This window comes from Melanerpes formicivorus, unplaced genomic scaffold, assembly GCF_026170545.1.
Source record: "Melanerpes formicivorus ecotype bairdi unplaced genomic scaffold, bMelFor1.0.p_v2 SCAF_4, whole genome shotgun sequence".
NCBI classification, from domain to species: domain Eukaryota; kingdom Metazoa; phylum Chordata; class Aves; order Piciformes; family Picidae; genus Melanerpes; species Melanerpes formicivorus.
Window position 1 is genome coordinate 3612256 of NW_027142356.1, and position 22080 is coordinate 3634335.

The 22080-nt window shown below is 50.3% G+C and overlaps 1 protein-coding gene across 1 annotated transcript in view; it reads left to right on the forward strand.

Annotated features, from left to right (window-relative positions):
- Positions 1 to 14882: 14882 nt before the first annotated feature.
- Positions 14883 to 22080, forward strand: part of BMPR1B (bone morphogenetic protein receptor type 1B) — a 318882-nt gene continuing 311684 nt past the window's right edge. Inside the window, exon 1 of the mRNA XM_068136787.1 lies at positions 14883 to 14969. The gene's annotated coding sequence lies outside the window, so the exon portion shown is untranslated. The remainder of the gene's footprint in view (positions 14970 to 22080) is intronic.

Genomic DNA, 22080 nt, shown 5'->3' on the forward strand with positions numbered 1-22080 from the left:
CACAGGAACACATCCAGACAGGGCTGGAAAGGCTCCAGAGAAGGAGACTCCACAACCTCTCTGGGCAGCCTGTTCCAATGCTCTGGGACCCTCACAGTAAAGAAGTTCCTCCTCATGTTGAGGTGGAACCTCCTGTGCTGGAGTTTCCATACATTGCCCCTTGTCCTATCTCAGGGTACAGCTGAGCAGAGCCTGTCCCCTCCCTCTTGACCCCCAGCTCTCAGATATTCATAAACATTGATCAGATCCCTCTCAGTCTTCTCCTCTCCAGTCTAAGCAGCCCCAGGGCTCTCAGCCTCTCCTCCCCAGGCAGTGCTGCAGTCCCTTCAGCATGCCTGTAGCCCTCCCTTGGACTCTCTCCAGCAGATCCCTGTCCCTCTTGAACTGGGGAGCCCAGAACTGGATGCAGTATTCCAGGTGAGATTTTACCAGGGCAGAGCAGAGGGGGAAGAGAACCTCCCTGGCTCTGCTGGACACACTCCTCTGAGTGCCCTCCAGGCTCCCATTGGCCTTCTTGGCCCCCAGGGCACATTGCTGTCCCATGCAGAACTTGTTGTCCACCAGCACTCCAGGCCCTTCTCCCAAGCACATTTATGCAAACCTGCCTTGCACAGCCTGCTCGAGCACAAAATGTCTGTTGCCTTTAAATTCACAACATTTTAATAGAGTATCTTAAGATGGAGAAGGAAGGAAGTCAACAATATTAACTTGTTTATACTCCAGTTCTAGTTGGAGCAGCTGCCTGTAGACTGCTCCTTCAGCTCTCCCTAGCCAAGGCAAATTAAGGGAGTTTGTCCCTGAGACCCTGAATAGAATAGAATAGAATAGAATAGAATAGAATAGAATAGAATAGAATAGACCAGACCAGGTTGGAAGAGACCTTCAAGATCATTGTGTCCAACCCATCAACCAATCCAACCCACCTAAACAACTAACCCATGGCACCAAGCACCCCATCAAGTCTCCTCCTGAACACCTTCAATGACGGCGACTCCACCACCTCCCCAGGCAGCCCATTCCAATGGGCAATCACTCTCTCTGTGTAGAACTTCTTCCTAACATCCAGCCTGAACCTCCCCTGGCGCAGCCTGAGACTGTGTCCTCTTGTTCTGGTACTGGGTGCCTGGGAGAAGAGACCATCATCAGCCTGTCTACAACCTCCTTTCATGTAGTTGTAGAGAGTGATAAGGTCACCCCTGAGTCTCCTCTTCTCCAGGCTAAGCAACCCCAGCTCCCTCAGCCTCTCCTCATAGGGCTGTGTTCCAAACCCCTCACCAACTTTGTTGCTCTTCTCTGGACTCGTTCCAGCAAGTCAACATCCTTCCTAAACTGAGGGGCCCAGAACTGGACACAGTACTCGAGGTGTGGCCTAACCAGTGTTGTTCTGGTGCTGGTTGCCTGGGAGAAGAGACCAACCTCTGCCTGTCTACAACCTCCCTTCAGGTAGTTGTAGAGAGCAGTAAGGTCACCTCTGAGCCTCCTCTTCTCCAGGCTAAGCAACCCCAGCTCCCTCAGCCTCTCCTCACAGGGCTGTGTTCAAGGCCTCTTCCCAGCCTTGTTGCCCTTCTCTGGACATGTTCAAGAGTCTCAATGTCCTTCTTAAACTGAGGGGCCCAGAACTGGACACAGGACTCAAGGTGTGGCCTAACCAGTGCAGTGTACAGGGGCAGAATGACCTCCCTGCTCCTGCTGGCCACACTGTTCCTGATGCAGGCCAGGATGCCATTGGCCCTCTTGGCTGCCTGGGCACACTGCTGGCTCATGTTCAGCCTACCATCAACCAGCACCCCCAGGTCCCTGTCTGCCTGGTTGCTCTCCAGCCACTCTGACCCCAGCCTGTAGCACTGCATGGGGTTGCTGTGGCCAATGTGCAGAACCTGGCACTTGGATATGTTCAATCTCATGCCCTTGGACTCTGCCCATCTGCCCAGCCTGTCGAGGTCCCTCTGCAGAGCCTCTCTACCCTCCAGCAGATCAACTCCTGCCCCCAGCTTGGTGTCATCAGCAAATTTACTGATGATGGACTCAAAGCCCTCATCCAGATCATCAATAAAGATGTTAAAGAGCACAGGGCCCAGCACTGATCCTTGGGGCACACCACTGGTGCCTGGCTGCCAGCTGGCTGTGGCACCATTCACCACCACTCTCTGGGCTCAGCCTCCAGCCAGTTCCTAACCCAGCTCAGAGTGCTGCTGTCCAATCCAGGGGCTGACAGCTTGGCCAGGAGTTTGCTGTGGTGGATGGTGTCAAAGGCCTTGCTGAGGTCCAGGCAGACCACATTCACAGCCTTTCCCAGATCCACCAGGCAGTAACCTGATCATAGAAGGAGATCAGGTTGGTGAGGCAGGACCTGCCCTTCCTAAATCCATGCTGGCTAGGCCTGATCCCTTGGCCATCCTGTAAGTGCTGTGTGATTGCACTCAGGATGACCTGTTCCATGATCTTGCCTGGCACTGAGGTCAGGCTGACAGGCCTGTAATTCCCTGGCTCATCCAACCGGCCCTGCTTGTGGATGGGCACCACGTTGGCAGCTCCCAGTCCTCTGGGACCTCTCCAGTGAGCCAGGACTGCTGGAAAATGATGGAGAGTGGCTTGGCCAGCTCCTCTGCCAGCTCTCTCAGCACCCTAGGATGGATCCCGTCTGGCCCCCTTTATTGTTTGCACTTATAGCCTATAGTTTTCATGTGCAAAATGGACTCTGAGGGACTTTTTACCCTTGACATCCTGGCAGCATAAGGAGACCATCTTCAGAGTCATCATTCTTCTTATGAAATAAGAGCCATCTATTCTAAGTGGCTTTGCAGGTAAGCATTATACTGGGAATTTAAAAACCAGATCTAACTGTTTTCCACCACAAAATGTCCTGGTTGGTTTGTTTGGGGCTTTTTTTTTGGCTGGAGCTGCAGAACATAGAGGAATATCTGTAATCCAATTTCTGTGCAGTGCCTTCCTGCTTGTTACAGAGTTTTAGCAATTTCACTGATTCTTCTCCCAGTTATCTACACCAACTATAATGTAGCTTGTGGTATCCAATTACTCTGTGCTCCTGGATTGGAAGGAATTTCTTCAGGGGTATTTGGATAGATGTGAGCTATTTCAGCTTCCCTGCTTAAGTCTGTCAATGAAACCCTGTAAACCTGACCTATCACAGAATATTAGGGGCTGGAGGGACCTCCAAAGCTCATCCAGTCCAACCCCCCTGCCAGAGCAGGAGCACCTAGAGCAGGTCACACAGGAACACATCCAGGTGGGGTTTGAATATCTCCAGAGAGGGAGACTCCACAACCCCCCTGGGCAGCCTCTTCCAGGGCTCTGTCACCCTCACAGGGAAAAAATTCTTCCTCCTGTTTCCATGGCACTTCCTCTGCCTCAGCTTCCACCACTGCCCCTTGTGCTGGCATTGGGCATCCCCCAGCAGAGCCTGGCTCCAGCCTCTGGGCACTCACCCTGCACAGCTCTATCAACATGAATGAAGCTGCCTCTTAGTCTCCTTTTCTCAATGTCCTAACAATATGGTTGGGTTGCACAATCCCATCTCTAGTACCCTGTATAGAGGACATAATGGCATGTGAGTCTCTGCATCTGGCTTGCAGTATGTTCCAGGAGAGTGTTGGGGATAAAAGATCCTAGTGAGAAGCTCAGCATCTCTCTCATAAGAAGTCTGGAGTGGGACAGGGACATTTTCCTTGGCTCATCTTGAACTTGTTCTGTTGTTGTGTAAAGAGTAGTTGGGTTCAATGGGTGTGGTGGATTGAAAATTTCCACACCCCCCCCCCCCCATATTAAATTTGCCAGGCCAGCTCAGGTGGAAGCAAATGAAAGCTGTACTTACAAGCAGAGCTGCAATCTACAATGAAATGCAATGAATGTCTACAAAATATACAGGAGTTACACCTAATAAACAGCACAAGGATCCCCCTAGTCAAAGGCCAGGGGAAGCTACTAACTTGTCCAAAGAAGGGCAACGAGGCTGGGGAGGGGTCTGGAGCACAGCCCTGTGAGGAGAGGCTGAGGGAGCTGGGGTTGCTTAGCCTGGAGAAGAGGAGGCTCAGGGGAGACCTTCTTGTTGTCTACAGCTCCCTGAAGGGAGGTTGTAGCCAGGTGGGGGTTGGTCTTTTCTCCCAGACAACCAGCACCAGAACAAGAGGACACAGTCTCAAGCTGTGCCAGGGGAGGTTTAGGCTGGAGGTGAGGAGAAAGTTCGTCCCAGAAAGAGAGATTGGCCATCGGAATGTGCTGCCCAGGGAGGTGGTGGAGTCTCTGTCCCTGGAGGTGTTCCAAAAACGACTGGAAGTGGCACTTGAAGCCGTGGTTTAGTTAGTCATGAGGTGTTGGGTGACAGGTTGGACTTGATGATCTTTTGAGGTATTTTCCAGCCTTATTGATCGTATGAATCTATGATTGCCCCTCCTTGCCTCCCCCTTACCCCTCCTGGACCAAATGGACAAGAGAAAGGAGCAGAGGGATGTTAGACTTAGCCAAAGCAATGTAGCCAAGGTCAAGCAGAAGTGAGTTAGTATTTCTCCCAGAGCAAAGAAGCAAGAAGAAAAGAGAAATTGTTTTGGCACAACCAGTTTTAGTCCCTTATCTTTATTTTCCTTTTCACACCCAATGGTGATTTGTTTACATTTTACTGCTTTTCTGCTCAAGCTGTGTGACAAATGTTAAAGGCTTTGCCTACAACTACTGGGACAGGGAAGGAGAGAGGAGTTTTCCAACCTCTGGTTGAGGGCTTCGGTTGGAGAGCAAAGGGTCCTTCCTCAAATGACTTTTGTTTTGTTTGTATAGCTTCTGGTAATTTGATCCTGGAAATTACAGGTTAAGTGGTGATTGTGTGGTTGGGTTTTTTTGCTTCTTTAATAGCATTTGCCTCGGGGTTGTTTGGTTACCATTTTTTCATGGCTGAAAATTGGTTTTAAAGTTTTTCCTTTCCTTATAATAGCATTATGAAGACTTCAGTTCCTTCTCTTATGACATTTCTCTCTACTGTCGAAGAGAAACTGTAGCAGCAGGATTTGGCCCAAACCACTCGCCTTGCACAGTTTCAAGAGGTAGCCATTCTCGTAGCCAGTCTGTGCAGATGGGAATGAAGGTTCTCCTGCCATTCAGCCAGACCTGGAGAGGCTGAGACCTGGGCAGGGAGAAATTGAATGAAGTTCACCAAGGGCAAGGGCAGAGTCTTGCATGTGGGAAACAACAGCGCCATGGAGCAGGATAAGTTGAGGTCTGACCTGATGGAGAGCAGTGAAGGTGAAAAGGAACCTGATGGATGGGTGGTTGACCATGACCCACCAATGTGCTCTTGTGGCCAAGAAGGCCAATGGCATCCTGGGGTGGATTAAAAGGATTACAGTCAGTAGGTTGAGAGAGGTTCTCCTCCTGCTCTGCTCTACCCTGCTGAGGCTGCATCTGCAGTATTGTGTCCAATTCTGGGCCCCTCAGTTCAAGAGGGACAGGGAGCTACTACGAGTCCAGCACTGAACCACAATAAGATCGAAGGAGTGGAACATCTTCCATATGAGGAGAGCCTGAGGGAGCTGAGGGCTCTGCAGCTTGGAGAGGAGGAGCCTGAGAGGTGACCTCATTGCTGTTGCTAAAGCTGTGCAGGGTGAGTGCCCAGAGGCTGGAGCCAGGCTCTGCTGGGGGATGCCCAATGCCAGCACAAGGGGCAGTGGTGGAAGCTGAGGCAGAGGAAGTTCCATGGAAACAGGAGGGAGAATTTTTTTTCCCTGTGAGGTTGACAGAGCCCTGGAAGAGGCTGCCCAGGGGGGTTGTGGAGTCTCCCTCTCTGGAGATATTCCAAACCCACCTGGCTGTGTTCCTGTGTGATCTGCTCTGTGTGCTCCTGCTCTGGCAGGTGGGTTGGACCGGATGAGCTTTGGAGGTCCCTTCCAGCCCCTAACATTCTGTGACTCTGTGATCTGAAATGACTAATATTTTAAATCCAAGTAGTGTGGAGCCATGGCAAAGCTAGGGGTGTGGAAGAGATGTGGTGGGCAGTTCCTGGAGGTATAAGCTGTTTGAAATGTTCTCTTGCCATGAAATGTCTCTTCTTTATAACAAACTGAAGACAACAAAACTTTCTGATGTTTCTAGATGTGGCACCTATTTGGTTTCACTTGATGCAGTGTTCTGTCATTAAATCTTCCAAGGGGTGACTCCTTGAAGACTCATCAGGAGAAAGCCAGGAACTGTGTGCAGTTCTGAGCTTCTCAATTTAATAAGGACATTGAGACACTTGAAGGTGTCCAGAGAAGGGCAACAAGGCTGGGGAGAAGTTTGAAGCACAGCCCTGTGAGGAGAGGCTGAGGGAGCTGGGGTTGCTTAGCCTAGAGAAGAGAAGGCTCAGGGGAGACCTTCTTGCTCTCTAGAACTCCATGAAGGGAGGTTGTAGCCAGGTGGGGGTTGGTCTCTTCTCCCAGGCAAGCAGCACTAGAACAAGAGGACACAGTCTCAAGCTGTGCCAGGGGAGGTTTGGGCTGGAGGTGAGGAGAAAGTTCTTCCCAGAAAGAGAGATTGGCCATTGGAATGTGCTGCCCAGGGAGGTGGTGGAGTCCCCATCCCTGGAGGTGTTCAAAAAAGGCTTGGACGTGGCACTTGGTGCCATGGTTTAGTTAGTCATGAGGTGCTAGGTAACAGATTGGACTTGATGATCTCTGAGGTCTTTTCCAACCTGGTTGATTCTATGATTCTAAACTGCTGGAAATCCTCTCTGTGTTGCAAGAGAGAGAAGCAGTCCACCAGAGTAGGTGACATGGCCCATCGTCAAAGCATAGCACATCAAGGAAGGAGGAAGTGCCATAACTGCAAGGGTGTTTGGCTGTTGTTTTTAGAGTTGCCTGACTTGACAGATCATCATGCAACAGTGATGTGTATGGGGAGAGCTAGTGAAATAGGGCTGGGGATGGTTCTAGTCTGATGTAACTCCAGTGTGATGACAATTCCCTGGCTCTTTGTGATGTTTTATCCATGACACACAATGTTCTGCATGTCAGCTTTCTTTTGTTTTCCATGGCTTGTTTCTCTTTGCTCTCCACACCCTACAACAGTGAGGAAATGAAAAGGATCCTTTCATGAGATAATTCATGCCTTTTGTGTTTCTACATGTTCCACTTGGAGTATGGGAGAAAGGCACTGTATAGCTGTGGCTGTGGCTGCTGAAATGCATACCCACAAATTAAAGGACACCTCATTTAAAACAAAGCAAGGCCTTCTTCCCTTCCACTGGGACAAAAAAATCACATCTTGTCAGCATGAGACTTCTTTCCAGCGGCTGGGTCACTTGTGTCTTCTAATTCCCTTTCTGCATTCATGTCTGGAGCCCCTATTACAGGAAAGACATGCTGGAAGGTGTTCAGAGCAGGGCCACAAGGATGAGCAGAGGCCTGGAGCTCTTCTGCTATGGAGACAGACTGAGAGAGTTGGGGTTGTTCAGTCCGGAGGAGAGAGAAGGTTCCCAGGAGACCTTCTTGTGGCCTTCCAGGATCTGAAGGGGGCAACAAGAAAGCTGGGGGGGGACTTTTGAGGGTGTCAGGGAGTGATGGGACTGGGGGGAATGGAGCAAAAGTAGAAATGGGTAGATTCAGATTGGATGTGAGGAATAATTTAGAAGGTGGGGGTTGATCTCTTCTTCCAGGCAAGCAGCGCCAGAACAAGAGGACACAGTCTCAAGCTGTGCCAGGGGAAGTTTAGGCTTGAAGTGAGGAGAAAATTCTTCCCAGAAAAAGTAATTGGCCATCGGAATGTGCTACCCAGGGAGGTGGTGGAGTCACCTAAACACCTCCCTGGGTGTTTAGGAAGAGCCTGGATGAGGCACTTGGTGCCATGGTTTAGTTGGTTAGATAGTGCTGGGTGATAGGTTGGACTCGATTATCTCTGAGGTCTTTTCCAACCTGGTTAATCCTATTCTAATAACCATGTTTCTACATGTGCACTCTATAGAGATGTAACAAACAGTAAATACAAGAATCCCACTGAATTAAGGAGCTACAAGTGTGAGGATGCGCATAAAATCACAGTATCACAGTATTGCCAAGGTTGGAAGAGACCTCAAGGATCATCGAGTCCAACCTGTCGCCACAGACCTCATGACTAGACCATGGCACCAAGTGCCACATCCAATCCCCTCTTGAACACCTCCAGGGATGGGGACATTACCACTTCCCTGGGCAGCACATTCCAATGGCCAACAACTCCCTCGATAAAGAACTTTCTCCTCACCTCCAGCCTAAACCTCGCCTGGCACAGCTTGAGACTGTGTCCTCTTGTTCTGGTGCTGCTTGCCTGGGAGAAGAGGCCAACCCCTTCTTGGCTACAACCACCTTTCAGGTAGTTGTAGAGAGCAATGAAGTCACCCCTGAGCCTCCTCTTCTCCAGGCTAAGCAACCCCAGCTCCCTCAGCCTCTCCTCACAGGGCTGTGCTCAAGGCCTCTCCCCAGCCTTGTTGCCCTTCTCTGGACACCTTCAAGTGTCTCAATGTCCTTCTTAAACTGAGGAGCCCAGAACTGGACACAGGACTCAAGGTGTGGCCTAACCAATGCAGAGTACAGGGGCAGAATGACTTCCCTGCTCCTGCTGGCCACACTGTTCCTAATGCAGGCCAGGATGCCATTGGCCTTCTTGGCCACCTGGGCACACTGCTGGCTCAAAATGCACTCCACAGTGGTGAAATGGAATTGCTATCACGAAGGAAAGATGACAGTCTTGCTTTTAATTAAAGTAACAGCTGCTGGGTTAGATTTCAAAGAAGTGATGAAAGAAAACACTGAGCAGAAAACAAGGCACACAGAAAGTGTTTAGTAGATCAAAACAGTTAAAAATGTTTCAGAGAAGTATGAGATGTGAAGGAGGAAGGGGGGGGGAAATCAGGGATTATGTTGGGATTACCCTGAAACCTGACTAAAGGACCAGCACTCCTGAACAAATAACATTACATTAAACTAATTAGAGTTTGGAATATGAAGAAGTTTAAGGTTGCTATCTCAGCTGTTTCTCTAAACTGGAAAAGGGATTAATTCATTTTGTAAAAATAGTTAGGGGTTCAGAGGGCAGGAGTTACAAAATACTGCTGAAAGTTGGAGGAACTCTATCGAAATCCACCAACAAAGAAGGAAAAAGTGGAGTTTGAAGTCCGTCTGTGGAAGCCTTAGGCAAGTGAAAAGCACTTTGTAAGAGTCCCTTCCCTGGACTTGGGTGCAAAGCTGCTGTCAGCAAGGTGTATGAGGGTGCTTTGGGATGAACCCAAGCTATCCTCTCTGCAGTTTAGGACTGAAGAGTTTAACTGAAGTGAAAAACATTACAGGCAACAGGCTTATTTTTAAGTGGAGATCATTTTCCCTTGCTGCTATTGTCCTAGAGGCTGCCATTTATTTTTGCTCTTTTAAATTTCCTCTACAAAATTCTTCTCTACAAACCTGTTACTTAGTAAGAGATGGTGTCTAGTGTTGGGTTCTGATGGCTTTCAAGCCCCATTTAAATCAGTAAGGACTGCAAATGCCAGAAGTCCATACAGAGAGAGGACTCTGGCCCGTGGAAAACTGGGGAGGATGTTAGGGCTGACTGCTGGCTCCTCTTGGTGGTGAAAGATGCTGGGGCAGGCAGCCAGCTGCTCTCCCCAGGAGGGAGTTAGTCCCTGGATCTGTTTGGGAACGGCTGTCTCAAAGAATTTTGTTCAAATATAGTGCCTTTTATGTTCTTTCCAATTCCCTGTCCTCCTTGCAATTACCATTTCACATGGGAACCAAGCATCCTTTCTTCTTGTCCCCCTCCTTTTATCGAGATGGGCTGTGACTGGTTTACTCCCAGCATGACAGGCACTCAGGCACATATATGTACTCACACATCCTGTGGCAGAGTGAGGTAAGGAGAAATGCATTTGATCCTGTCCTAGGCTTCTAGACTTTGCACAGGGAACTGCTGCATATAAATAAGCACAACCTGAGTCAGCACATAACATCTGGATCAGCTCAAGGCCAGTAGGGGTGGGTGGGTTGCTTGGTTGGGTTTTTTCACAAGCTCCACACAAGAGGCATTGGGTAGGTGATAAACATTGGGTGCTTGAAAAACAAAAGTGGTTTTGACACAGTCGTCTGCTCCCAAAGTAATTTCCTATCTGGCTGATGGAGCTCTTTTGATATTCTGTTTGTCATAGTTCCACAACAGCACCACACTACAGACACTATGCTTCGGCAAACAGAAGGCAGAGAAACACTGTCTGTGATCTGGGAGTAAACAAAGGCAAATGAATCTTGATATTGGGTTTTGATGGAGACTTCAGTCTGGAGAGGGGAAGGCTCCAAGGAGACCTTCTTGTGGACTTCCAGGATCTGAAGGGGGCTACAAGAAAGCTGGGGAGGGACTTTTGAGGGTGTCGGGGAGGGACTTTTGAGGGTGTCAGGGAGTGACAGGACTGGGGGGAATGGAGCAAAACTAGAAATGGGTAGATTCAGATTGGATGTTAGGAAGAAGTTGTTCCCCATGAGGGTGGTGAGAGACTGGCACAGCTTGCTCAGGGAGGTGGTGGCAGTTCCATCCCTGGAAGCTTTGAAGGCCAGGCTGGCTGTGATGTGAGCAGCCTGCTGTAGTGTGAGGTGTCTGTGTCAGGGAGGTTGTAACTTTGAGGTCCCTTCCAACCCTGACAATTCTATGATTCTGTGTGCAATGGTGTTACAGAATTGTGAGCAAGCCATGAAATACTCCATCCCCCTGCCTGCCCAGTATAGAACACATGCTATTTAATCTGGCATGGTAACGCTGTTTCTTGCTGCATTACTCAAAATGTCTGATCAGCGGTTAGGAAAATGGGAATAAATTGCTTGTGTGTGTTTGGGTTTGCCCTGTGAAATACCTAGGGCCAGTGACAAACAGACTTGTTGCTGTTTAGCAAGGAAAAGCAAGGCATAAAGCAGGGAGCCACAGAGCTCTTTACAAGGCAAAGAGAACTCTACTGTTTTGGAAAGAGACCATTCACTTTCCCAATAGAAAGGATGATGTTGTCTTTTCTAAACATAGACAAAAGGTGAAGAGATCACAGGATATTTGTTTTTCCTTGGGATGGTTTATTTGCATGTGTTTAATGGGGGGTGGGATTCTCCTCCACTGACAATATGTAGTTTTTCTGAAGGAGCTGCAGAGTAGCACAGGGCTCAACACTTCGAGGTCAGGAAGGTGAAAGCATGCTAAAAGCTTTGCCAGGAGGCTCAGACATTTTTGTGGTTTCATCTGCTTGCCTTAGCTATGACAGAGTATTTAGACAATTGTCCAGCAACCTCAGAGTGTCTTACTCAGAAGTACTACATCTCCTTTTTGGTGTCATCACAGGGAGCTCAGTATTTTGAGAGTTTTCATTCAGACACACTGAGAGCTGGGCAGAGAGGAACCTCATGAGGTTCAGCAAGGAGAAGTGCAGAGTCCTGCACCTGGGAAGGAAGAATAAACTGCAGCAGTACAGGCTGGGAGGGGATCTGCTGGAGAGCAGCCCTGAGGGGAAGGACCTGGGAGTGCTGGTGGACAAGTTCTGCATGGGACAGCAATGTGCCCTGGGGGCCAAGAAGGCCAATGGGATCGTGGGGGGCATTCAGAGGAATGTGTCCAGCAGAGCCAAGGAGGTTCTCCTCTCCCTGTACTCTGCCTTGGTGAGGCCACACCTGGAATATTGCATCCAGTTCAAGAGGGACAGGGATCTGCTGGAGAGGAGAATACTGAGAGGAGATTTAATAAATGCCTGTAAATATCTGAGGGCTGGGGGTCAAGAGGGAGGGGACAGGCTCTGCTCAGTGGCACCCTGAGATAGGACAAGGGGCAATGGATGCAAACTACAGCACACCTCAACATGAGGTGAAACTTCACTATGAGGGTCATGAAGCACTGGAAGAGGCTGCCCAGAGAGGTTGTGGAGTCTCTTTCTCTGGAGACATTCCAGCCCCATCTGGATGTGTTCCTGTGTGACTTGTGCTGGATTCTATGCTCCTACTCTGGCAGGGGGTTGGACTTGATCTCTGGAGGTCCCTTTCAACCCATAACATACTGTGATCCTGTGAAGTGTTCTTGTAAGTTCTGATAAATTAGGAGTTCAGGAATGGTTACTGAAGTGATCTAGTTAGAAGAGATTAGTTGGAGGTTGTGGAGAGCAGAGCCTTCATCAGAGCTCAGTCCAGAGCTGCATCATTTCTGTGGCTGCTGATTCATTGCAGCTCAGAGGCAGGCATTTTGGAGGCTTTGCCATGGCATCAGGGAAACTGGTAAACATCTCACCCCTGCTGGGCTGCATGCTGGCATTGGAGCACCCTAGTACAAATCCTTGATTCTCACACACTCGAATACTGAACTATTTTTATCCTGCTCCAAAGGCAACCGTGCTTTCCAATCTCTGTGTGGCAGTTTGAAGCAAAGGTGTTTGTAACTCCTGTTCTCATTGTCAGCTCTGGGAATATATATCAATGTCTTGGAAGGTAATGGAGATTATTAACTCCCTTTGAGTGTAAGAAACCAAAATTATATAGAATCATAGAATCAATAAGGTTGGAATCCCATTGAGGCTTTCACATCACCAAAAAAATCAGAGAGAGGCCACAGTACAGAAAAATCTTCCTTCCTAGCAGTCATTGGACTCAATGTAAGCTGCACAGCTAATTCTCAGGTGGTTATTGTTGTTTCATGTGTACAAATAGGTTGGGCACCAGCCTTTGACAGGCTGCTGTTCTTGTGGAAGTTAAATATAGAATCATAGAATCAATAAGGTTGGAAAAGACCTCAGAGATCATCAAGTCCAACCTGTCACTCAACACCTCATGTCTACTAAACCATGGCTCCAAGTGCCACGTCCAATCCCCTCTTGAACACCTCCAGGGATAGTGAGTCACTCCACCACCTCCCTGGGCAGCACATTCCAATGGCCAATCTCTTTCTTTGGGAAGAACTTTCTCCTCACCTCCAGCCTAAACTTCCCCTGGCACAGCTTGAGACAGTGTCCTCTTGTTCTGGTGCTGGTTGCCTGGGAGAAGAGACCAACCCCCTCCTGGCTACAACCTCCCTTCAGGGAGTTGGAGACAGCAAGAAGGTCTCCCCTGAGCCTCCTCTTCGCTTGGCTAAGCAACCCCAGCTCCCTCAGCCTCTCCTCACAGGGCTGTGCTCCAGACCCCTCCCCAGCTTTGTTGCCCTTCTCTGGACACCTTCCAGCATTTCAACATCTTTCTTAAACTGAGGAGCCCAGAACTGGACACAGGACTCAAGGTGTAGCCTAACCAGAGCTGAGCACAGGGCACAATGACTTCCCTGCTCCTGCTGGCCACACTATTCCTGATGCAGGCCAGGATGCCATTGGCTTTGTTGGCCACCTGGGCACACTTCTGGCTCATGTTCAGCCTACTATCAACCAGTTCCCCCAGGTCCCTCTCTGCCTGGCTGCTGGGATGATGTGTCTTTGCACCAGTGAGCATGGCCCAGGAGATTTGCTGTCTGAAATAGCTGGTACTGAGGAGCTGGTGCTCAAGGCCAATGCCTTTGGACTGGCTGCAGCCTGGCTCTGTGCACAGGCTGCTTGTTGGACGAAGTGCATTAGGTGCACTCCTGGGGTGCATTTTCTTACTTATGGCTTGTGATCTGTGCACTGAGGCCTCTCTACAACTGTGTGTGGAGTTCTGCTGTATGTTGAAATGCTGATGCTGTCACACTCCAAAGGTTCCCATTCTAAATTCACCTCCTTTTTTAGCTCAGAAGTCACAAACATTAATACGTTATCATTTGTGGTCCCAGACTTCCCATATGATAATGGATCAGCAGTTCAGGTTGTTTTCTTTAATCAACCAGAGGAAAAAGATGTGAGCAGTAATAAAAGGATACTGAGATTGAAAACCCTGGGCTGAGTTTTCTCTTGTGTCTCTAAGGTAGCATGGGTTGGTACAAGACTCTCAATTCACAAAAGATGTTGAGTTGCTGGAAGGTGTCCAGAGAAGGACAACAAAGCTGGGGAGGGGTCTGGAGCACAGCCCTGTGAGGAGAGGCTGAGGGAGATGAGGGTTTTTAGCCTTGAGAAGTGGAGGCTCAGAGGAGATCTTGTTGCTCTCCACAACTACCTGAGGGGAGGTTGTAGCCAGGTGGGGTTGGTCTCTTCTCCCAGGCAACCAACACCAGAACAAGAGGACACAGTCTCCTGCTGTGCCAGGGGATGTTCAGGCTGGATGTTAGGAAGAAGTTCTTCCCAGAAAGAGAGATTGTCCATTGGAATGTGCTGCCCAGGGAGGTGTTGGAGTCACCATCCCTGCAAATGTTTCAGAAGCACCTGGATGAGGCACTTGGTGCCATGGTTTAGTTGATTAGATGGTGCTGGGTGATAGGTTGGACTCGATGATCTCCGAGGTCTTTTCCAACCTGGTTCATTCTGTGATTCTGAGGCTGGCTGGGAGGTGTAGCACAACAGGAGTACCTATCCTGGGGGCCATGGTGCAGCCTGCCCTGTGCAATAAATCACTGCTGATGCTCTAAACTCTCGTTTTTCACTGGGCAGTTCCCACGCTGTCTGTCGGTTTCAGCCCGGCAGTGAATGGGCTGGCTTGGCCCGCCGGTCTGCCCGCTGGGCGCCGGGCACTCGGCCGGCTGCGTGGGGGAACGTGGCAGCCGCTGCCTTGGCTGGTGGTTAATGGGTGTGCGGAACCAGCCCCGTGACTCCGCACCCCGGCACTCGGCGGGGCTGACCGAGAGCCCCCTCGGATGGCGGCGGGGGCCGGGGAGGAGGCACCTCCGCGCCGGCTGCCTGCGGGAGGGGTCGGGAGGCGGCGGCGGCTCCGGCGGCTGCGCGGTCACTAGTGGGAGCTGGAGGGGGTGGGGGGGAAGAAGAACCCAAACCACCCCAAACTGAAGTGCAGAGGCTGCGAGCCGGGCGGGAAGGGGTGTGTGAGGGCGGCAGGCGGGGTGCGAGCGCGGCGAGAGAGGCAGCCCTGGGAGAGGCAGGGGCCCGCCAGCCTGCGCAGCTGGTAAGCACGCCGGGGCCCGGCGGGAAGCGGGAGTTGCGGAGCAGGGATACTGCGGCGGGGCAGCCTGGCGGGCACCTGCCTGGCCTGGGCTGCCCGGGGCGAGGGGTGTCCCGCGGAGCTGCGCTGCCCTGCCCGGCTCTGGGCAGCAGCGGATGAGAGCCCCAAGGCAGCCGCGGGTGGCCTCGGCTCCGTGCCCACCTCAGCCAAGAGAGCGCCCGAAAGCTCCCCGGCGCCATCCAGCCCCCGGCCGGGGTGCTGGGCGAGCTCCGCCGCGGACTGGCTCCTTGTTCCGTCCCGTGCGGGGTGTCGAGCACTTGCTGCAGGCTGTGCCGGACTGAGCCCAGCGGAAGGAGCTGCGGCGGAGCTTGTGGCTCGCTCCAGCTGGGGGGCTGGTGGGAAGCCGTTCTTGGACCTTCTCTCGCTCACACGCCGCGTTTTGATGCCACCTCTTCAATTGCGCGCTTAGAAGCTGGGGTGTGCTTTTAACTCAAAACGCGAAATGGCCGAGATAAGTGTTGTTTTGTAGCTGAAGGTGACGGAGGGGTTTGGGCAGCAGTGGTCTCTCGCCCGGTCGTACAGCGCGGCTGACCGATGAGCTTTGTTGCCTTTGATAGACTAAGGTGCTTCACCGGTGTCGTAGGATTTGGGTAATGCTCTTCAGAAACGTGACGTTTCTTTCCTTGATGCAAGAACCTGATAAATCACAGAAAACGTCACTGGTTAGGAGGCTTTTTGTGACTAAAACGAGAACTCTGTCTATCGTCTTGGGTCTGACGGTGCGAAAAGCGGTGCCTGGGAGGGGGCTTAAAAATGAAGGCAGGCGTGTAAGGATAATTCTCCAGAAGGCTCTCTCAGCATGCAATCATTTGCAGCTTGGATGCTTCCTAAGGGAGAGCTGGTGCCTTTATAGCCCTCGCTGATTTTTTTTCTTCCCCCTTCCGTGAACTGCTCTGCTTGCCCCTTGACCCTGTGTAGACTTTCAACATCTGCAACGTGCTGCGGCAAGGAATTTCTTAGCTTTCACTCTAGCCCGTGTCAAACTCCACACCCTTTTATTCCGTACCTTCACTTGGTAACAATGATGCCACGGATTGAGATAGTGCAAACGTGGTCCCTATTCCTTTTTGTCCCATCAATAATACTTTTATAAACTAACAGCGTTTCCTCTGTTGTCTGCCTGTCAGGCTAAAATGCTCTCTTCTGCTTCATTTGAAGTGTACCTTGAGAAGAGGCAAATGAGTGCAGCCACAGTGTTAGAATTCTGAGAAGGGATCACTTGGAGCAGGAGGCGGGTTCAAGTGAGGATGTTAAAAGCCACAGTCTCTGGGAGCAGCTCCTGGAGGCAGTGTATGTTAATTTGGTAGAGTGGCTACTGTGTGACTGCCTAGAGAGAGGATACAATCGCCTCTAAGAACTAGCGAGAAGATTAGGGCACCGCTTGGTCCTGCTTTCTTTTCCTGCCAAAAAGTGTGTGCAGGCAGTGGATTTCTTGCAGAGGGCTTCAAAAGTAACAGCCCCCCTCCCCCCCCCCCCCCCCCAAGCAACGTTTTACAGTGATAGATGAATTCATAATCTGCTTGTAAGGAGATTTTGTGGTGTTGAAATTGTGCATTGTTATGAAACAGTTTTGCAGTTGTTTCAAAATAAGGAATCCATCACAGTGAATCCAACCTAAGGGCCTCGACTGCCTTCCTACAACCTACCACCCTGCTTGGCTTTGGCTGAGCATTGACGTTTGTGCAATTAGGAATTAAAACTCTCAAAACATAGACCTTTGGGGTAATTCTGTCTGTATCTCTGTGTGTGTACATCCCTGACTTAGCAGCCTTTCCCGTGGGCCAGTGCACTAAATGCTTTGGCTTCAGGCTGGCACTTAAGTCCTGCTTAATTCTAAGTATATGAGAGGGTGCTTTTTAATTGGTGCACTTGTGTAATTAGAGATGCAAGTTCTGGAGTCTTTGATGCAGTGAGGCCAGAGCATTCATGGCTTTGCCGAAGCGAGCCGTCGGGTCTTGAACCTCTCTTTCAAAGAGCTTTGGCTGGTAATGATGTAAGCTGACAGACTCACAAAGGCTGTTCCCAGTGTCTCGTCTTTCTTGCCTGTTTCTGTCATTCTTCTCTGAGTGTTGTTTCCTTGAAAACAAGAGCTTCAATATGTAAGAGATTATGTCTGCTGCCAGGTGCAAGGAAACAATGAAAGGAAGTCTGATGCTCAGGTGGGAAATGATGTATTACTGCTCCCAAGAAAGATGATTAACTTTTCTTCTTTTTTTTTGATGAGCTGATCTGTCTCTTAGCCACTGATGGCTTGCCATTGACTGCAGAGCACCTACCTAAACTGTAAATCCCTTTTTGTTTTCTGAACACAGTACCTGATGTGGTGTGCTGAGAGGAGGCAAAGGGTCTCAGGAGTGCCTCTGGGTCCAGCCTCAATGCTGCTTCTCCAGGGATGCCCAGGAATCAGTGCTGGGCCCCATCCTCTTTAACACCTTCATTGATGATCTGGATGAGGGGATTGAGTCAGTCATCAGCAAATTTGCAGATGACACCAAGTTGGGAGCAGATGTTAGTCAGTTAGAGGGTGGAAGGGCTCTGCAGAGGGACCTCAACCAACTGGACAGATGGGCAGAGTCCAATGGGATGGCATTCAACAAGTCCAAGTGCCAGGTGCTGCACTTTGGCCACAACAACCCCATGCAGAGCTACAGGCTGGGGTCAGAGTGGCTGGAGAGCTCCCAAACAGAGAGGGAGCTGGGGGTGCTGATTGACAGCTACCTATACATGAGCCAGCAGTGTGCCCAGGTGGCCAAGAGGGCCAATGGCATCGTAGCCTGCATTAGGAATAGTGTGGCCAGGAGAAGCAGGGAAATCATTGTGCCCCTGTACTCTGCATTGGTTAGGCCACACCTTGAGTCCTGTGTCCAGTTCTGTTTGCTGTTCTTCCCACTGATGTTCTTCCATACTGTGTCCACTTCTGGGCTCCTCAGTTTAAGGAGGACATTGAGACACTTGAACGTGGCCAGAGAAGGGCAACAAGGCTGGAGAGAGGCCTTGAGCACAGCTCTGTGAGGAGAGGCTGAGCGAGCTGGGGTTGTTTAGCCTAGAGAAGAGGAGGCTCAGGGGTGACCTAATTGCTGTCTCCCAACTTCCTGAAGGGAGGTTGTAGCCAGGAAGAGGTTGGTCTCTTCTCCCAGGCAACCAGCACCAGAAGAAGAGGACACAGTATCAAGCTGTGCCAGGGGAGGTTTAGACTCGAGGTGAGGAGAAAGTTCTTCACGGAGAGAGTAATTGGCCATTGGGATGTGCTGCCCAGGGAGGTGGTGGAGTCCCCATCCCTGGAGGTGTTCAGGAGGGGATTGGATGTGGCACTTGGTGCCATGGTCTGGTCATGAGGTCTGTGGTGACAGGTTGGACTCGATGATCTTTGAGGTCTCTTCCAACCTTGGTGATACTGTGAGACTGCTTAACAGCCATTGCAAGTAGTTTACAACCTTCAGATAGAGCGTGGAATAAGACACAGAAGTCTCTAACAGCTTGCTGCAGGTATTGTCCTGCATGGATCTAAAGCAATGTAGTTATCTTGGTTGTGATTACTTAATGAAGATTTATAACTGTATCAGTACTGGGCTTGTACATGCCAAAATTATGTTACACTGTAAATACTGCAAATGTGGAACAGAATCAAATTAGTTTGATTTATTGGTGGTATCCAAGAAAACAAACTGGAAAATGTATCTTAGGCCTTATTATCATTGAATCATAAAATTGTCAGGGTTGGAAGGGACCTCAAGGATCAGCCAGTTCCAAGCCCCCTGCCATGGGCAGGGACACCTCACACTACAGCAGGTTGCTCACAGCCACATCCAGCCTGGCTGCAAAAACCTCCAGGCATGAGGCTGCCACCACCTCCCTGGGCAACCTGTGCCAGGCTCTCACCACCCTCATGGGGAACAACTTCTTCCTGACATCCAATCTCAATCTCCCCATTTCTAGTTTGCTCCATTCCACCCAGTCCTATCCCTCCCTGACACCCTCATAAGTCCCTCCCCAGCTTTCTTGTAGCCCCCTTCAGATCTGTGTTCATTTACAGAAGATACCTTTTTGTTAACTGTCCTGAAAAAAGCAGAATATTTGCTGCTGATAGGCAAAATTTGGAGGAAACTGAAAAGCACTGCAGTTTGGTCTACAGTAGGCATATGTGTGGTGGGGAGGGGGTTTGCCCCAACCCATTACATTTTGGTGTAGCCAGGCCAGGAGTTGGCTGTTGTGGCGAACTGCAGATCGGATTGCAAAAGATGGAGAGTTTAAAGTCAGATGTGGGGCTAAACCACCACAATGTGTCAGACTTGTTTCTTCACCACTTCAGGCCACGTTTGCTTCTGATAAAAAGGAAGAGGAGGAATGGAGCTCCTCTGCTGTGGAGGCAGACTGAGGGAATTTGGGCTGTTCAGTCTGGAGAAGAGAAGGCTCCAAGAAGGCCTTATTGTGGCCTTCCAGTATCTGAAGGGGGCTACAAGAAAGGGAGGGACTTCTGAGGGTGTCAGGGAGTGACAGGACCTGGGGGGGAGGAGAGGGGGGAATGGAGCAAAACTAGAAGTGGGTAGATTGAGATTGGATGTCAGGAAGAAGTTGCTCCCCATGAGGGTGGTGAGAGACTGGCACAGGTTGCCCAGGGAGGCGGTGGCAGCCTCATGCCTGGAGGTGTTTGCAATGAGGCTGGATGTGGCTGTGAGCAACCTGCTGTAGTGTGAGGTGTCCCTGGCCATGGCAGGGGGTTGGACCTGGCTGATCCTTGAGGTCCCTTCCAACCCTGACAATTCTGTGATTCTGTGTGCAATGGTGTTACAGAATTGTGAGCAAGCCATGAAATACTCCATCCCCTGGCTGCCCGGTATAGAACACATGCTATTTAATCTGGCATGGTAATGCTGTTTCTTGCTGCATTGCTGAAAATGGGAGGGAAATCCTAAGCTCTGATCAACAGTTAGGGAAATGGGAATCAATTGATTCTGTGTGTTTGGTTTTGCCCTAGGAATGCTCTTATCTAGTTGAGGTAGCAAAAAGGTAGCAAGAGTTACAAGCCTACAAATGGTAACATTCTGATGCTGTCTAGGAATCATATCACATTTTGCATCACCAACCTTGTTCTTCTGAGTGCCTGAAAGAAGGAAAAACTTACCTATTGCAGCTTCTATAAGGGCTGTTGTTTTGGGTTTTATTTTTGCAGTAAGGAAATGACTTTTGAGGCAACTAAAATACTTCTTTATATGAAGTAGTGTTTGATTGCATTATCCCAAGTTTTTCATGCATTACCTTCCTGAGTTTACTTTTCTCTGCTTAAAATGTCAACACCTCATCAAGCTGTAAAGAAATTCCTATGTGATCAATTACTCTTTATGATCAGTCCACGCCACACAGTGTGCACACACCCAGGTGTGAGTGCTTGCACGCAGGGGAAGTACCTCTGGTACACATGCAATATGTTTTAATTGCTGTCATACACAGGATATGCTGCAGGATTGCCCAGAGGAACCTCATTTCTTAGGCATGGTGTTTCCAGGCTGGGGTCCCTGATACCTTTCAGCTATGTCCCTGTTCCAGCCTTTCTTTTCACAGGGATGCTAGCAGGGGAGGTATTCTCAAATAGAATAGAATTAAGCAGGTTGGAAGAGACCTTCAAGATCATCAAGTCCAACCCATCAACCAATCCAACACCACCTAAACAACTAAACCATGGCACCAAGTGCCTCATCCAGTCTCTTCCTAAACACCTCCAGTGATGGTGACTCCACCACCTCCCTGGACAGCCCATCCCAATGGCCAATCTCTCTTTCTATGAAGAACTTCTTGCTAACATCCAGCCTAAACCTCCCCTGGCACAGCTTGAGACTGTGTCCTCTTGTTCTGATGCTGGTTGCCTGCCTGGGAGAAGAGACCAACCCCAACTGGCTACAACCTCCCTTCAGGGAGTTGGAGAGAACAAGAAGGTCTCCCCTGAGCCTCCTCTTCTCCAGGCTAAGCAACCCCAGCTCCCTCAGCCTCTCCTCACAGGACTGTGCTCCAAACCCCTCACCAACTTTGTTGCCCTTCTCTGGACACCTTCCAGCATCTCAACATCTTTCCTAAACTGAGGAGCCCAGAACTGGACACAGGACTCAAGGTGTGGCCTAACCAGTGCAGTGTACAGGGGCAGAATGACCTCCCTGCTCCTGCTGGCCACACTATTCCTGATGCAGGCCAGGATGCCCTTGGCCTTCCTGGCCACCTGTGCACACTGTAGGCTCATGGTCAGCCTACTATCGACCAGCACTCCCAGGTCCCTCTCTGCCTGGCTGCTCTCAGCCACTCTGACCCCAGCCTGTAACACTGCTTGAGGTTGTTTTGGCCAATGTGCAAAACCTGGGACTTGGATGTGTTCAATCTCCTGCCCTTGGACTCTGCCCGTCTGTCCAGCCTGTCAAGGTCCCTCTGCAGAGCTCTCCCACCCTCCAGCAGACCAACTCCTGCTCCCAGCTTGGTGTCATCTGGAAATGTACTGATGATGGACTCAATGCCCTCATCCAGATCATCAATGAAGATATTAAACAGGATGGGCCCAGCACTGATCCCTGGGGCACACCACTGGTGCCTGGCTGCCAGCTGGCTGTGGCACCATTCACCACCACTCTCTGAGCTCAGTCTCCAGCCAGTTCCTAACCCAGCACAGAGCGCTGCTGTCCAACCCATGGGCTGACAGCTTGGCCAGGAGTTTGCTGTGGGGGACAGTGTCAAAGGCCTTGCTGCAGTCCAGGAAGACCACATCCACAGCCTGCCCCACATCCACCAGGCAGTCACCTGGGCATAGAAGGAGATCAGCTTGGTGAGGCAGGACCTGCCCTTCCTAAATCCATGCTGGCTGGGCCTGCATCTGACCCTGGTGACTTTTTTGCCGCTTCTCAGAATATCTTTCAGGCCTCCAAACCTGTGCCAGATTTGGCTGCAACTGGCTCAAAATTTATTAGAGAGAGTCAGGCAGATGTGTTTATCTTCACATAAGCAAGACTAAACATTTCCTTGGAAAAGGAGGCTGGAGGAGTTCTCTTCTGTTTGAGTCTGGATGTAAAGCAAGCTC